The 17,608-nt window shown below is 38.9% G+C and overlaps 1 protein-coding gene across 1 annotated transcript in view; it reads left to right on the top strand.

Moving 5' to 3' along the window:
* Window positions 1-266: 266 nt before the first annotated feature.
* The window catches only part of LOC144195122 (tenascin-like), a 43,986-nt gene continuing 26,644 nt past the window's right edge, over window positions 267-17,608 (top strand). Inside the window, exons 1-2 of the mRNA XM_077714534.1 lie at window positions 267-373; window positions 644-796. The gene's annotated coding sequence lies outside the window, so the exon portion shown is untranslated. The remainder of the gene's footprint in view (window positions 374-643; window positions 797-17,608) is intronic.

The raw sequence follows: 17,608 nt of genomic DNA, 5'->3' as shown, positions 1-17,608 counted from the left end.
CATGGCGTGCGACAGTAATCATTAAAGACTCAGCACATACTACTACTCGGTGGCAAAGACACTGGGGACATCTGTCATTCAGATGAATGTAGGTCGGCGTTCCTCGTGCCTGATTAAAGGAGGAACCTGCCACAAGCAAGTTACGTATACAACATTTGGTGTTGTTTCTCTAGTTAAGGCTCCAAGATTCAGTTTCCTCCATTGCTGCTGTTCCTGACTCTCTACCGGTTCTAACATTAGAGATTGGATTCCCCAACTGTCAGTCAATCATATAGGCGTTGATGCGAGCCCGTTGTTAAACATCACAAACAGATGGCCAGCCACTACTATCCCGCATGCGTGCACCCCCTTCCAGCCTGGGTGTACTCACTTGGTAAGAGACTGTAAGCTTCTTAGATTTTTTTTTTGTGCTTATCACTAATTTAGTTTCTTCTATCAAAGCTACCATAGCAATTATTTTTCTACCTACATGCTGAATGTCTTTGCATTAAGTCAGCAGATGTAATTCCCGTGACTGCATTCTGTTCAGATCGTGTAAAAGCTGACAAATGTGTGGAAAAGTATTAATGAGTGCATAAATCCGCTGTAGTGCTTAAGACAATAGCATGCGAGGGGGCTGAAAGATGGGTGTAATTTGGGGCAGGGCAGCGACCCCCGACGCCCAGGCCGTGGAGGCAACGTTGGAGGAGGTTGAGCCAGAGCAGGTGTCTGTGGTGACATCTGCTTGTGGAAACACAAGAACCCTGCAACTACAGCTCTGACTTTGCAACTGGAGTTCCCTGACTGTATAAACAAGGTAGACATCTTCTTGCTTCAGTTTTGGGGTTCCCATGGGGAAAAAGAATGCATTTCATGATGTTTTATCGCTTGATAAAAATGTTTCATGGAGTTAACGGGTGGTGGTGTGAACTAGAAATTGCTTTTTCTTTCTGAAATAATGTGTCTCTCAACTTGAAACTTTCCCTGTTATATTTTGTGATTCTCAATGTAGATTAAGGCATGAAAAAAAGAGGTTTTCGTGCAGAGTATTAAGAAGATTCGACCCAGATCTCTTAGAGACATTAAAGAAAGAAATCGTTGGATGCTCGCCCTCATGTAATATTGATGCTGTCATGTTTACTCATCAACCCACTTTCCTTCCGAATCTAATCAAGTTGACAAACCCTCAAGGCTGTTGATTCAGGCGTACCATTGATCCAAGTTTGCCTTCTATTGACCCAAGTGCATTTAGAAAAGACTTTGTAGTGCAATCAAAGGCTTTGTGGACCCCCTCACTTCATGCTGACATGCACTGAGCAACTGTAACAGATCCAGACTATTTTTGTAACTCTAATGGGCATTCACATCCGAATGTCTTGCTTTTTGAGACATCAAACCCCTAGAGCTCCTTACAGCTACACCCGTTTGTAATAAGACAATGAATGATACAAAAAATGTGTGAGGGTGGCAGGAGGGGTGTTGAGGGAGTTGTTCTAATATGTAACTTGGGGCACAAAAGGGGAGGGTCCAGATTCTAAGAGTACCTGATAGGGATTCTGCACAAGTCACAGGAGTGCCAGAGAATCCCATCACTTTGGATCTGACCTATTTCGAAACTCCACGGAAAAAACAATAGCGTGAAGTGTTCCATGTCAAATTTAGTCAACCCCAAAAGAGCAAATGGGCAACCTTTATGATTTGGATTTCAAGTACCTTGAAATATCAGCCAAGCATAAAAATAGCAATTGGAAAAACACTGTGAATAGAACTAAATGAAGTGTTGGGATAATGTCTTATTCTCAAGCAATGTTCTGCAAATCATTTTATTCTGATCACGCAATCTTTTTTGTTAAACCCACACAGAATCTAGGCTTCTCTGTGTTTCCATTAAGCACCTGTAAATAACAAAGGTCAGAAGGTGAAATTGGTCCTATGTTATAAAGTGCTTTGTGTGTTTGCGCTTTGATGGAAGGGAGTTGAATTGTTCAAACATCAATGAAATGTAGCCCTGCTGAAAAAGCTGTGGGCATGGAGACAATTTAAAATATGCTGGTGTCAGATCAAAGGAGAATACTTAAATTTTGATCCTTACTTTTTGAAAAGGAACGGTGCTTTTTTCATGTACTATGAAGACATAATTCAGAAGCCTAAGAAATCCTAATTGAAAATCTGTAAAATTCCTCATTCATTCAATTTAATGACATCTATGGTGCGGTTTATGTCATTTATGTAAGAAGTGAATATTTATTTTGTGTTTCTGATGTACATTCTCGTTGAACTAATAAATACTGCAATTTTAAGACGATGGGGAAACTCACCTAAAATGAATTGATAAATTATTTTTTGTTGTTGATGGGTGAATTCCAACAGTATTCATATTGAATACAAATCAAATATTTAGAGCCTGCAATATGATAAATAGAGGCCAGACTCTGTTCAAGTAATTCCTGAACACATTTCTCTTGACGTGGCAGAAAACATGCTGTAGTTTTATGTATAGTTGATCTACTAGGGAGCTGTATTATAGTTTTTGTTAAGACAGGGGTCCTACCAGCCTGAATCGAGCTGATCTGGCATCAGTCTGTCTGGGGACAGGATTAAGGGGGCTGTGGAGGTGAGGACTTGCTGTTAGATCAACAGACACTGCCTGAGCCATTCATGCAAACAAGCGCATTATCAAGAGGACCACTTAACGCTACATATCACTTAGTACGGTCTACTGTATTATTTAAAAAAAAAAGCTGGAGCTTTATATATTCAGTAAAGAAACAATATGATTTATTCATGCTGGCAACACGTAGGCTATATGTAACCATACAAGTCATACACACACAACAATATATATGAATATATATTGTTGTAGTGATTTAAAAGATTAAAAATAAATTCAATTTTATTTAAATGTCAGCGCTCAGATTCGCAAAGAAAACAGTTTTAGTATAATAAGAAGGGATAGTTACCCGGGACGTTCCTATCTGATTTTTGTTGTGAGAACAAATGATTGTTTTTAAGACATTTTGCTACTGTGTTGCTATGAGTCTTTGTAGGGATTGTCAACAGTACTTAAAAAAAATATATTGCATCACCCGTCACATCATTTTGGTTGTTTGGTGGAACAACTTGTGGCTGCTTCACAACTGCTTTGAGTTGGGATATATCTTGAGTGACCCAAGTCTTAGAAACTTAAAAAAAACCACCTCATATCTGCTTCATACTTGGTGTCTGTACAATGTTTGCGATGTCAAGAGAAACATCTGTATCCATTCTTATTTGTGTTGCTATGTTACAGCTATTCAATCAACAATCAACTGGAAAAACAAATTTTGGGGCCAATCTGTTTTTCCGTGGTGATCGAAAGTAAGCGGAATATCAGAAAAAAAATGTGGGTTGAAAATGGTAGCTTAGCCAATTTGAAAATGAAGTAGACCAAAGTACTCTTACACACATACACACACACACACTGGCAAACATTTATGCACACGCCCCTTCAGCGACGAGATATGCAGGAGATTTAGTTTCCTTTTGAATATGTAATGAGTTTAACATGCATACTGAGCTGGTGGTAGATTGCTGGCAAAGCAGCTGTGATCTATGCAGCAAATACAGGATTATCTGCAGCTAAAGATAAGGGGCACAACAAAGCTTGAGAAATAGCTTCAGGTGGAGGAAACCATGGCCATGTAGAAGTGCCAGGCCCTCGCAGCTACGGTAGTTGATTGGCAACCATCTTTCCATACACGCGTTACCTTTGCACGCCTTCAGGCTCTGCTCCACTTAAGGATAGGTGGCCTAGGGGCTGAAGGTATTGGCTCAGTAGACAGCAGCATCCGCGAGGGTCTTTAGAGGATACAGCATAAGTTCTAAGCTCTGCTTTCCATCAAGCCTGCTTTGATCTTAGTCAGGCTGAAAGGAATCTGTAGACTGATTAAGGGGAATTTTGCATCGTGAACATATAAATAATAATATAAAATACATAATGGATCCTTGTAATGAACATACAGGGCCGTATTATCACAGACAATGTGCTGCAACAGTAAAATAATAATGAGTTTTGGGGTGAACTTTCAAGGAAAGTCTTATTCCAAGATGCAAATGTCTCTGGTTATACGCTTAGTGGAGGTGGAAGTATTTTCCAGGATATGACAAAAATCTTCCATTGCCGCAAATGGCTATGACAATTGTTTTTATTGGCAGACCTTAAGGTTACTGAAGACCCTTATGACTCTTTGAGATCCACTAATCCATAACGAAAAGCATTAAATCACCTTGCAAACCAATGAAGAACTCCAACAGTGACGACATGACCAGAAAACCACACAATACATCAATATTCAGAAACCATTCATCTTTTACAATGCTTATCCTCATGGTACTCAAACCTTGTGCCAAACCATGGCCCACCCGGCTTTATAGGTACATAAAATCATAATGACTTTTAGCCTTCAGATTAACGCATGTACATGAAAATTAAGATAAACATTTTTTATGCTTATGAGCAGCTGCACTACAGAAATAGAACCCTGAGAATTAAATATATTTTTAAGGCTTTAGAATCCTATAAAAAGTACTTTATCTGCACCCAAACAGAAATGTAATTCTGTAATTAGTTAAAGAACATTTTAACACTGTTTGTGTAGCAATGTCGAGGACTGTTTCACTACCCAAAGTTGACTAGTGTGTCTAATGAATTGCACATTACCCACTGCATATGTTTTAAATTAGCCGGGGGTGCTTGATTGACGATTTCCTTTGAGTTTTCTGTGCCACCCCTTAAGATCCCCTAAGGTGTGTTCGTGTCTGCGTACATGTGTGTTAACGGTTGAGCGTGCCATGGGTGAGGAGTTTCTGGTGCTGCATTGAGTCATCTCTTGCTTCCTGACTCTCGCTCGACCTAATCTAGTGACCTAGTTAGAAGACCCGCAGACTCCAATCTTCGTCAACACTGACTGGCCTTGGGAGTAACCAAAGTTTTCCTTGATTTGCTCTAAAAAGGGATTTCCTCTGAAGGAAGTCAAAAAGTTCTTCGGGGCTAAAGTCAGCCTTGTTTGATCTATAATGGCAACCTAAGTGCAGCATCCGTGTTCTTGGTCTCTGGCATTTTGGCAGTGAAAGCCGCCAAAACGCATATCTCATTTGGCCACCGGCTCCTGCTGGGTGGGCAAAACTGTGACTCTAACTTATTGCAGCCAGTTGCTTTTGGCATTGATTTTTGTACTAGTAGGTGGAAAACGAGAATAAGAAGAAAAAGAAAAAACACCTTGACGTTCTTCTGTCGGACTATTTTTCCAAAAGCACTATAGCGCTAAAGGCCTGATTTTAATCGAAAGCGCTGACCACACCACAGCTTGGGTCTGCTCTTAATTTAAACACAACTTGTCGGATGATTTTATCTGTCAGCAAATATTGTAAGCTAAATGGACTGAATGAATTCTTTTAACCCCCTTTCTCTAGTTGTTCCCAGAAAGAAGACTGTTTCACATAACTTTTTTCCACCCTTTTCAATCCCCCAGAGAGAATGTGGCACCGTGCCATAGGATAGTCTGCCAGAAGAACTAAAGCCTTGCCAGCTCCTTCTCATTCACAAAGAACAAACGGCTGCATTATTTCGCCTGCCATCGTTCGAAAACGGCACTTCCAGGCAGCTGAGTGACATACTTGTGAAGCGACATGTTTACTGCCTAAGTTAGATCTATATCCTTTTAATAGTCTTTTTCAGGGCACCGCTTTTCTGGCAAACACTACAAAGCCCTCATAAGCAAAGTGTTCATCTTAGATGACTTTTATTTATTTTATTCTATTAGAGTTGATGTTTTCAATGACACTTACTGATGTGAAGTCATGATTATGTAGTACATCTTGTAGATAAAACCTGAATCATATTGATTGCAATGGGAGTCCAATTACTGTTTTCTCCAAATACTAAGAGGGTTTAGGTACTATTTTTAATCACTAGTGGCCACCCTCCTTTCACTTGCGGTATTACAATGAGCAGGGAATATGTATCTTTAGGATTTTTTTTAAACGGCTATAAACACCATACTCAGACACAACTTTAAAATGCAAACTTTCAAGTGAAAGATTCTGAGTTAAGATATTAATCATACATTTTGAAAAAAATAATACTATGTCTTGATAAAATCCACACTTTACCAGGTATCATTTCTCATTTTGACATTGTTCAAGAAGCCTCTGGTCTCAGTGGAATTGGTGACATTTACAAATAGATTTGTGATCAAGTGATCATGATACACATTCAAGCAGCAAAGAATGAGAAAGAGAATGAGTCTTGGTGAGAGTGAGCAGACTTGGCTCTGAAACACAGCCTGAGTAAGTAGCAGTTAAAATGCATCCCTCCTTCCCTCCAGCCTGGTTAATGGCCAAATGATGATGTGTTGAAGGTCATACTGCAGGTTTCTATGCCAGTGAACCAGTATGTCAATGCAACCTACCAACCTGCCTCCTGCTTGATGTCAAAATGCTTGCTGAGGCTTTTCTACCAACATTTAAATCGTGTGTGGTATTTGTCATGTTGTATTGTGTTTCAAATCCTGTACATATGTCCATTTGTTATTAACTCACATCATAACTGCTAATAAACTGAGTAAAAGGTGACACCATATTCGGTGTAAAGATAAAATGAATAATCCACATTCAATCCGCATTATATTTCTGGATCAAAACATGTATTCATTTTTTAAGTCCTTAAGTAATGTAATATGTGTAATATCACCACAGTAAAAAAAAAATAGCTCCAATATCTGCATTCTGACTCCAGGTAGTTGTAAAGATAATTTACAGCACCCCCTCAGGGAAAATCCCAACCAAAGACAGTATGTTTATAGACTGCAGGTGCTTTTACAATAGATCTGTTACTGGTCATTTTCTTGTAATACACCTCCACCCTTTCTAGAAGTATCACTTACAAAGGTAGTTATTGAAGTGAACTGGTCGTAAATTTTAGAGCACCAGCACTGATGAATACTAAAGAGGTTATAATGTAACATGCACTCCACAAATGTTGACTGTGGGTCAAAAAGGTTTGTTTTCATTGGTTGCCAATGTCCCTGTTTTATTTCTAAATTTAGCATGACTCTAGTGGTAGATCAGGATACCGGAGAGGCAAAAGCTTATCATTAAAGAAATAGTCCAGAGATTTATTAGTTGACTTACAGTCTGTTTTGTGCTCAAGATATAAAAATTCAATAGCAGCTGACACCGCTTTTTCATCTAACAAAAGAAAATTGCTAATTTATCTGGTCAAGATAAAAAAATACATATCTCCAGACAAAGTAAGGTCATTGTAAGGTGAAACTTTTATCACCTTTCTCGTTTTCATGACGAGCAGAAGAAGATACCGTATGAAGGCATGTAATGAACATTGTAACAATATGTAGAGGACAATATTTCAAGACTGTACCACAAATCTTAAAAAGTCATTTTCCAATGAAGGGAAATTGCTTGAGATAGGGGCTTTAAACAGATGGTGCGAGCGAACGCTGCAGCGAAGCAACCGTGTGATCAATCCAGTCTTTGGTTGACATGTCATCACAGCGTCTGGGTAGAAGACCTCAATCAGTCTATGGCTCAGTGCTCACAACAATATAATGCTGGCACTGGCGTCCACTCATTTCATTTTAATCAAATGATTTTTTTTCTATCCGCATGAATTTGTGAGGAGAGCAAAGGCTCTTGTGAATTAGGCGGTGCTCAAATTAACTCGGTGTTCAAAACCAGGCTTAAATTGAACTAGTGATTATACGGTACAATTTTATATAACACATTTTAATTTGGAGATTTGACTTTGGGAATATTAACCATTTTGTACTATGAAACACGTATCAAACATTAATTTTGAAAATATTAGGCACTCAAGTTAGTGTGACAATTCTATTTGAATCAAGATTCGTTGGACTCTATTTTTTTTGTTCTTGTTTATCAAGCAAATCATCAGTATATTCATCAATAGTTTGTCAGTAAAACTGAGATGCTGATTTTTAGCTTCCCCCAAGCTTGAGTTATGCAACAACTCAAATGCAACTAATAACCAAGTCTGCGTTCTCTAAATCCGACTAAAACTTTGAAATCCAGTGCGCCGACATGACATATTGAGAGGTCTTTTCCCCATCTGTTAAGCCAGGAGTCTTAGTGTCTGTGTTTGGCTAGATATAGAACTAGTGGATAAACATATAGTTCCAGTCACTCTTTTCTTCAGCCATACGTTCACACACTGAGCTCTTTGTATCACTACTCGACAAGCACTTGCCTGATTGTGTATACTCTAGCTTAGGGAAAAAAGAAGTGGAAATCACCTTGAGGAAAGCACAGGTCTATTCAAGCCAAGGACTCTGTCCATAACCCCATGTAAAGGTTTTATTCATACCACACACTCACCCAGTCATCCATGCAGTAAGATTGTCAAAACAAAAGGGCTTGTCAATCACCCAAGAAGCACAGCACTATATCAATCTTATGGGCTTGGAATGATGAAAAGCACAAACAAAATTACTGTAAATTCAAAGCTAAAGAATGTAAAACTACACCTCAGATCAGATCAAGGCATACGTCAGGTTAGTTCAGATAGAAGATTGTTTTGAGGTATTCTGTATTCTGTGTTGTTTGTTCAAAGTTTTCACAAGTTTACACTTTTAAATTTTTGCTTCAGCCCACTGGGGTGAGATCACACTGCAAGACTCCAAAGCCACTGCAGGCTGAGTTTGCCAACATGAACTCTTGAAAATATTCAATAATCCCCTGCTGGGTTCATGCTATATCCAATTTAGTTGTACTTCTCCCGATCTCAAGCCTTCTTCACAATCCCAGCATGAGTTGTACACATATTGATTGACACTCTGACACCAGTAGGCTTTAGTCCTTTTTTTTCCAGTCCGAGTTCTTACAACATTCATTTAGAGAAGAGCAAATATTTTTTCCAAACATTTTCCTCCAAAATTAATCCACAGTATTTCAACCAGCTAATCCACAGACCTACTAACTCCTAGGTTCCCATGCACGACAATAGAATTTAAATATATTTGAATCGGTACCCTGATCTATAAAATTTATACTAGAAAATTTTGCCTAGATGTGTCAACGGCAAGACTTTCTTCTGAGGAGATGTTGAGGGATTTTTCAGATTTTTCTGACTAGCTAAGGCATGTATGTTAGTGCAAAAGCTTAAAGATTTTGGGCTATAATTACTTGGTGCTTTGAAGAGGCCAGACCAGATGGGAAAAGGTGGATTGATATGTGTTACTTTGGCATTCTATATGTCCATTTTGACTGGGATGGATGGCAGGGATCATTCATGATCGGGGAAAAAAGGAAGAGAGACAGAAAGAAGAGATGCAATGTCTTTAAACTTGACAGTAAGTGTATCAACAGACGAATGCCTGAAAAGTGAAAAAAGTAACTTACTAGTTGACTGGAGTAAAAAGAAATACTCGATATTAATGAAATTGAATCATCATTGAAGCCCAAGATTTGTATTTGTTGATTTTTTTTAAGTCTGATTAAAAATACAGACGTTTTTCTAGTTTCTGGGTACTAAGTTGTGAAGGAAATCACATTTTCCGACTACATTTATTAATGACGTATTTTACAGTGAATTTTCTACCTTCCCATCTGTAGCCAGACTATTCTATATTGCAGACTACAAGATGTTTGTGTGTGAAAATAGCAGTTATCCTTTAAAGCTTTTTCAATTTTAAAACTAGGAAAAAGAAGATTGGTATGAATTTGAACTCCATTTTGTCAACATCTATCAATGTGCTATTTAAAAACATGAACAGGAGATGATTATTATTACATATCCACTATACACAGGTGCCATGTTTTTCTAACAACAGAAAAAGATCTGTGGTGATATTCACCACATACAGTTTTCTTTTTGACTCGATTGCTTGAGTTGATCGACTTGAATAAGTGCTGAAAATAAAAGAGCCATACTTCCTTCTGCACTCTTAGGAGCAATTACCCAGCAGGCACTCTGCTATCTTCTCAAAACTGCCTCTGTAATTATATGCTTCTGGTACAGGGTCTATAGCTTGTCCTCTCAGCGGACCAGACTGGTGTAAGCAACATGAACATGCATGCTTAGATGCCCATGCGTCAATGCACACAGCTAAGGAATTTATAGAACACACGTACACAGCATACCTATACATGTAAGTAGTAAACACTGTGTTTAGGAGGTGTGAATATATGCATAGAGAACACAGATGTAACAGCTTGGCTGCTGATGGTGTGAGGAGGAAGCTGATGGTTTGAGGAGTCTTTATATATGGCCAATTTTGTACATGAAAGCATAAAGTCCAAGGAAACAATTACATTCCTGTGCTACTGTTTTAAAAAGTATATTTTTGCAGTCTAGAATTATTTTCCTGAAGAGGCAGAGCCTCAAGCTACCTCTCTTCCTTTAAGGCAGCATTTTGCGCAGTTTCTGGCTGGTGAGCAGGTGGCATACAAATGTAAAACTTGACTGCCGATTTGTATTTTTCAACAAAGATGAGTTAAAGATAGTGGGGACAAAACAATATCAGTCACTGATAGTTCAGTGGCTTGATGGTTCTTGACTGTATTGCACCAAAGAGGGATTTAGTTCATACTGACTGACAAGGAGGACGTGAGTCCGTATGGTTGTCTGTCAATTATTTGCCTTAAAACTGACTGGTGAACATTCAGCACCATGCACCTCTGAAAAGGATAAGCGGGATAGAGAAAGTGCTAATGTTTTCTTTACCAGTAGGCAGAATGTGAAAAATTGCTGTACTGACACAGTAGGTGATGCATAGCAATTGCTTTTGCAGCAGAAATATGTGAGGAACTCAAACATTGTCAACGCTTAGTAGCCTTCATTATGGCAGCATTTTGTGCACCTCCCTAATTTAGGACCTGTGAGATTGACCAGCACCTCAATCGCAAGCTTACAAACTTGGTTTAGACCTTTGGAATGTAGACCATTTGTTTTGATAATAATGCAAGTGGGGTTTTTCTCCATCAAATTGTAACATACATCATGCGTGACTCTAAGAACACACTCTTGCTGTGCCAGCATACATATCTTGCAGTGTAAAAATCTGTCAACTTTCAAAACACATTCCGAGACCTTTGCGTTGACAAGAAAATCAATGTATGCAGTTTTTTTTACGCCTGAGTGCACCTGCTCTGCCTATGAAAATAGGGTCCTTTGTTGTTGGCTCCAGCAATGTTCTTCTCTCATAGAGTGAGTATTGACTAAATGAATGAAAAACATATGGGCAAACACCGCCGGTGGCTCCACCTATCATTTGAAGGCTAGCTTTAACCTGCACTGAGTTATGGTGAGCTGTAAACTATCAGAGTTGGCACTGGGCAAGACAAAGACCACTAGTAAGAAAACACCAATCAGTGTTTTCACAGTTTTTCTATTTCCTGCAAAAGGTCTGCATCATTTCTCCGGACCAATTAATGTCATTTCAGGTCATCAGGTCCTGCTGGCTTCTGTTATAGCCACACAATCAAGTGTTGATTTATAATCACAGTATGAGGTGAATGTGATTAGCTAAACAGGAGTACTGTGACATTGAGGCCCAGGTTAACCTGCATTATAGCAAAACTCTTGATCAGTTCCACCAAATCTTTGTTTTTTTTCTGATCAGATAATCTGCATGGCCAAATTGAGTGAATTGTAAGCCTTTTTTGAGATCTTATAATGAAGCATATGAAGTATATTCCCTTAAAGATGCCAGGCTGTGTTAATAAATATAGAAGACATGAGGACCTTTGGAGTTGCTTGCTTATCATTACTTAGTGCTTACTGCAATTACGATTCCCCTCTGCCAACTAAATGAAGACATACTTTGTAGATGAAAAGTGAACTTTTTTTTAAAGCAATGGAGGCATTTTCTGTGTCTATGGGCTAGTCCACTATAGATATATATTTAATCTTAGAAAAACTGTAATTGCCCCAGAAATATCATCAATACTCAGCCTAACATTACTGTGAACCATGAATAATATACCTTCTCCAAAGCAAAGTCATCATTCTATTTCTTTCAGTATTTAGTACAACCTTGACACACCGTGTGTTTGCTAATGGTTCATCCTTGAAGCTGACAAAAAAAACTAATGGATTGCAAGTAAGTGCAGTATCACTTGCACTATTTCATGGCTGCTTAATGTGATTTGACCAATGCAACCTCTTAACGTTGCATTCCTCACTTTATTATCTATTGGACCTTCTGCTCTCCACTGACCTCTCTACTCTTAACCTTAACCTCTATTCATCACAACAGCCATCAGTGTATCGTAGATTGTTGTAGTATTTTTTTTTGTTTTTTTTACAGGCTCTTTTCTTTGGAATGAGCTGGATTCAAACCAACAAATTGGTCCTTTTAAATCCTAATATCAAAGACGATTTATAAATAATATTGGAAAGCCAATGCTGTATTGAAGTCATATTTAGAATAAATGTATTGTGCCTCGAACCTAATTGCATGGTTATAAAATCATTACTTTGTTCCTTGGACTCAATCAGAAATGCCGAAACACGGTATGCTGAGCAATCTCCGACACTGAGATAAAATTAATTTGTTGAAAATGTCATTGTATTTGTCTATACTTGAAAGGGAAAAGATTGCCAGACTGTGAAATTGTGACATGACTGAAACAAGAGGGGCATTTCATTCCCATTCAAGAACACCATCACCAATCTATCGGGCCATCAGTCATGGGCGCTTGAACTACTCTGCCTGCTATGCCTTCTCAGAGCAGATATCCTCAAAAAAGTTCCATTATTCAGCACCACATTTCCTTGGACTCACCTCTAAGTCTGTCACATCACAGTCAGCATCGCACCTGTAGCAATCTCATTATTATGCGACAAGCATATGTTTTTCGAATTGTCCTTGAAAACAGCCTTACAATTGAAACCTCATTCTTATGTAGAACACAAAGGCACAAGTATCCAATAGCAAATCATTCATCCTTTCAACACCGCATACACTTGTCAGGGTCCTGAGGTGCTGAAGCCCATTACATTTGAGGGGGGAGCTACATCCTAAACTGGCTGCCTCAGTAGTAGAGCACACACGGATAAGGACAACTATTTGTACACACAATCACACCTTCACTGAGTAGGAATTGATGAAGTTGGAAGGAATGATTCACAAGCAAAAAAACTCTACAACCAAATCAAGGCAAGGGCCTGAAAGTGCATTCCTAAATCAACTACTTGATCCTTCTCCTCTTGTCATACTGCCATTTTCATTTATTCAATATATTTGAACGATTAATTAAAACCACGAGCACAGATATTGCAATTAAAATCTTACAATAGTGAGAGGAGTATGCTTGGAATCATTTAGAGCTAAGAGTAGAACAGAAAGAATAAGCTGCCAGATAATTCAAGTAATAACATCTGAAACTGGACATGAGTAGCACACAAGATCGATTTCAAAGTATCCAAAAATAGCTCAATGAGGCTGAGCAGAATGAGCAGGATCAGTGTCTCTGGCAACTGTACATGTTTATTCATTGTTTAACAGAAAAATATTAAACCTCATGATAAAATAGATTCTTATTGCCGGGCGTGGAAGGTCAACGATAAGATAAGATTTTATACATTATGGAGACACACAGTTTGTTCAAATCAATAGGCTGCAACTGGAGTAAGGTGCTAGACTTAGATGACTTCCTCAGCAGTTGATGGATTGAGTGTTTTGATCATCCCAAAAGAGGTTCCCCTTACAGATCGAAGGTGGCAGTAATGCCGATTGGTTTTGTGTGTGTTTGTCTCGGGCCTGATGTACAATAGCTGTTTGTCACAGCACAGACATTTTGACTAACAATGAAATTTAGGAGTAACAGACAAACGGTACACCTCAGAACATAACCATATCACAGTCAATCACAGAACAAAGAACTCCAGAAATATGTGTCATCTATTCTTTCACCATGAACAGCGGTGAACCTAAACTGGTAGCTAGTTAGTTGCAAGGCACACAGAGACAAACAACTATTTGCACTCACATTTACATCACCAGCAAATGGGAATTGACGCCACACTGGCCACAGTAAAGTCAGGTGAATGACCACTACACCATAAGTGGCATGTGTCATCCATAAAGATAATGTTTAACAGTTTAAAACATGGGAAGCGCAATGCAGGCAGATACAACCACATTGTTAAACACTTGTCCACACTCATTTGTGTTGAAAAGCAATTGTTGCACTGTAGATGCCAGCCATATTATTATGTTAATGGCGCAAACTGCATCGGTTCTGGGAAGGAGCCTTTAGTCATGGCAAAAAGTGCTGAAAAAATAAATAAATCTCTCCCCATAGCCCCAAGAATGTGGCAAAAAAAGGCATTGATTCCAGAAAACAATCTTGATAATAATATAATACAATAAAAATGTGTCCGATTATTATTGATTGTGCACCAAACTATTCTTGAAAGTTGTTTGTCCTCGAGAAACTAAAAATAAAACAACCTCTAATGACCATTTATGAAGCAAATGAGCAAAATATGTAATTTTATTCATTATTTCAATTTATTCGAAACATAGGTCTACAGTATGGTGCAGAAAATAACTTGAGGGCATAAGCCGAGACTCAAGAAAAGTACATTGCATTAAGCAGGGAGAAAATAAAACTAGAATCAGTAAATATTTTCCACTTCTTTTAAAAACATTACTCCTGACTGCTGGGAAATTGTGTGCCATTTATTTCCTATGTGGCAGGTGAGGCCGTTGGGAAAACTACACGTAAAATTTAGTATTCCACACATCGGCCTGAAATGCATGGACTGTTTTGATTTCTGTAAAAAGGCATTGAACGCATCAGTAAATTCTGTGATCGTGAAATTGTGGATTGGTCAAGCCACTAGTAAACTTATAACAATCACCATCAATCAACTACCATTTCTGAGATCTGAAGCGCTGTCCAGGAACTGAACCCAAACCAAGTGTAGAAGAAACAACGCCAGTGTAGTAAGATTCGGGGTAATTATCATTACGTGCAGCTTACGGTTCTAGCTCCTTTGACCCATTTTAACTCCCGATCACAGCTTGTGGTTGCCATAGAGAAACATCCAATCAGCTGGTGTTCTACTCGCTTTCAACAGCCTTCAGCGTTCTCCCTTCCTCCACCCATAAACACTATGAGTCTGTCATTGTCAGATAGTGACAGAGCATGTGGAAGGAGGATCTCAGCTGTTCACCCTAAAGAACTCTTCTCCCCTCCCGTTCCGGTTCTAGGTGAGCCTCAGACCTCCCTTTCCTTTGGGCTGACATTACCCAAACTAAGCTCATTTGTCCCCGTCAATAGACCCATGATCTGCCTTTTGTTTGTGCTCCAACCTTCCATTTATGTCCTCTACGAAAGTAGACAAAAGAGGAAAAGACACAAGCCTGAACCCTTTGCCCAGACAGTCTGTGGTAAAACGACCATAAAGAGATGCTGGACTTGAATGGAACTGCATAGTGACGCAGTCCTGACAGCCTTAAACTGTAGCCTCTTTGTCTTGTCTTTCCTTAATTGCGAGGGTAATGAAATAATGCCAGGGTAATCAATAGTCATATAAACTAATACTATATTACATCCATCTTAACACACTTTGATTTGCTCGTGTTAAGATGGATGTCATTTTTATTATATTTTAATTTATTTTGTAATGACAGTCTGAGTATCTTTTCAAGTCTTTGCAGCCAGTGGGAAGAAAATGGGAAGATGATAAAACCAATTATATGTTCAGTGAATTGATTTCTGCATTTATTCGAAGGTTAAGACCAGCTGTCACTCAACAAGCTGCTTCATGCGCTACTTTAATTTTCCCTCAGCGGGAGAGCAACCTGCTTCTGATGACTAAAAGTGACTCCTTCAGCTTATACTTCTGTTATGTTTTGGGGCAAAAATTACATCCTATTTAAAACTTCTGCTATGTTAATGTATCTCCGACTTCACAGGCTTGTTCTGAACTCGCTGACATTTTAATCTACAAGGCAAGAAAGCCTGACATATAGAGTGTTGTATCTGTCTCCACCTGTTTGATGCTAAATGTGAGCTCTGGTTCAGCTAGGAGACAACGGGTGGGATCTGCCATAACGTTCTATATAGGCGATGCTCAGCAAAGCTGAAAATAGAAAAGATAAGCACAGTGTTTCCGGAGGCGATGGGGACATATTAATATTTTTTTAACAAAGTGTGCTGATAGGTGCTCCTCAAATAATTGAGACGTGTAGGCAAATTTAAATTAGGGTTGTACATTGTAACAAGGATTTTACCTGATATTTGACAAATGTGATGTCTACTCTTAGGCATTTGTGTTGTTTTGAGAATGAGACTATTCAGCAACAAATAAATAACATCCTTCTTTGTCAGTGCCATGAACGCCATTGACATTTATCAAGAATGGAAAGGGCATTATCAGCTGGCAGTTTTCTTCACCCATGAGACCTCCAATTAATTATTATTAATTGGCTGAGTGGTTTTGCGTGCCTGCCTCACAGTTCTGAGATTGAGGGTTCAATACCCTCTTGGACCATCCTGTGTGGAATTTGCATGCCCTCTGCATGCTTCTGTGGGTTATGTCCGGTTACTCTAGTTTCCTTCCAAAATCATGCGAGGTAGACTGGTTAAGACTGTCTGGAATAAGCTCTAGCGCCCCCCAAAACCCTTGTGAAGAAATGTGGAAGGGAAAATCACTCAATTCTCTCAATTTCCTATATCTGAAAGTTACTGGGGGTTATAAACCCATTGAAATAAATTCTGAAAGCTCAATAGACTTTTTCCATGTCTAATTTAAGAGTGTGAATAGCTTATATGCTGATGTCTGTGCTTCTATCCTGAGTTTTCATCACCATTATTATACATCCTATCCCTTTGCTATTGTCTCATTAAAACATCAGAAAGGCTGGAGCTCCGAGAGGAGAATTTAGTCTGGGTGGTCGTCCAAGTGACCCTCCCTGAGGACTTAACCCACACCGTCCCTCCTCACTGCTACATAATGGATGAAGGACAGGCAGTGGAAGGAAGAGTATAAGAGCCGGGCCCTTATTACCTTGTGATTCATTTTTAATGAGGTAAACAGGTCTTTGCAGGTCACCTGCAAGCTCACACATAGCCCAGTCGGGTGGTGTGTTTTCACCACTGCCTTATTACTGCCCACTATGGCATCCTCTACATCCTCTATGGCTACAGGGACTCTATAGCATAATTGGGTCGCACTGTCACTGAAAGATCTTGTCTCACTTCTCACAATCTCTCTGCTTCAGGATAGACACTACCAATTATACTGAGCCAAGAAAACCTTCTTGCTGCTGCAGGCAACCTACACAAGTTTTCCTATATTTATACTGCGGATTAAATTCAAGTAAAAAACTGTGAATCCAATTCCACAGTTTAGTTCTTTTTTTATACTTGGGCTACGGTTGCTTGTTTTCTAAAACACCAAGGATTCTGAGGGATGTTTATGAATGCACAGTCTCTGTTTTAGTCATTAAATTTATACATAAGTCTTCACTTTTATTTGTAATTTGTGATTGGATACATTTACAGATCCAGAAATTCTGCAATTGTTTTTAATGAGAATTTTTCCCCAGAGTAGTGGGTTTTATTTGTAGATTGTACCATCTTGAATATTTCATAATCC

This window comes from Stigmatopora nigra, chromosome 4 (assembly GCF_051989575.1).
Source record: "Stigmatopora nigra isolate UIUO_SnigA chromosome 4, RoL_Snig_1.1, whole genome shotgun sequence".
In the NCBI taxonomy this organism is placed as follows: domain Eukaryota; kingdom Metazoa; phylum Chordata; class Actinopteri; order Syngnathiformes; family Syngnathidae; genus Stigmatopora; species Stigmatopora nigra.
The sequence above is the reverse complement of the archived record's forward strand: the minus strand, read 5'-3'. Positions and strand labels throughout refer to the sequence as shown.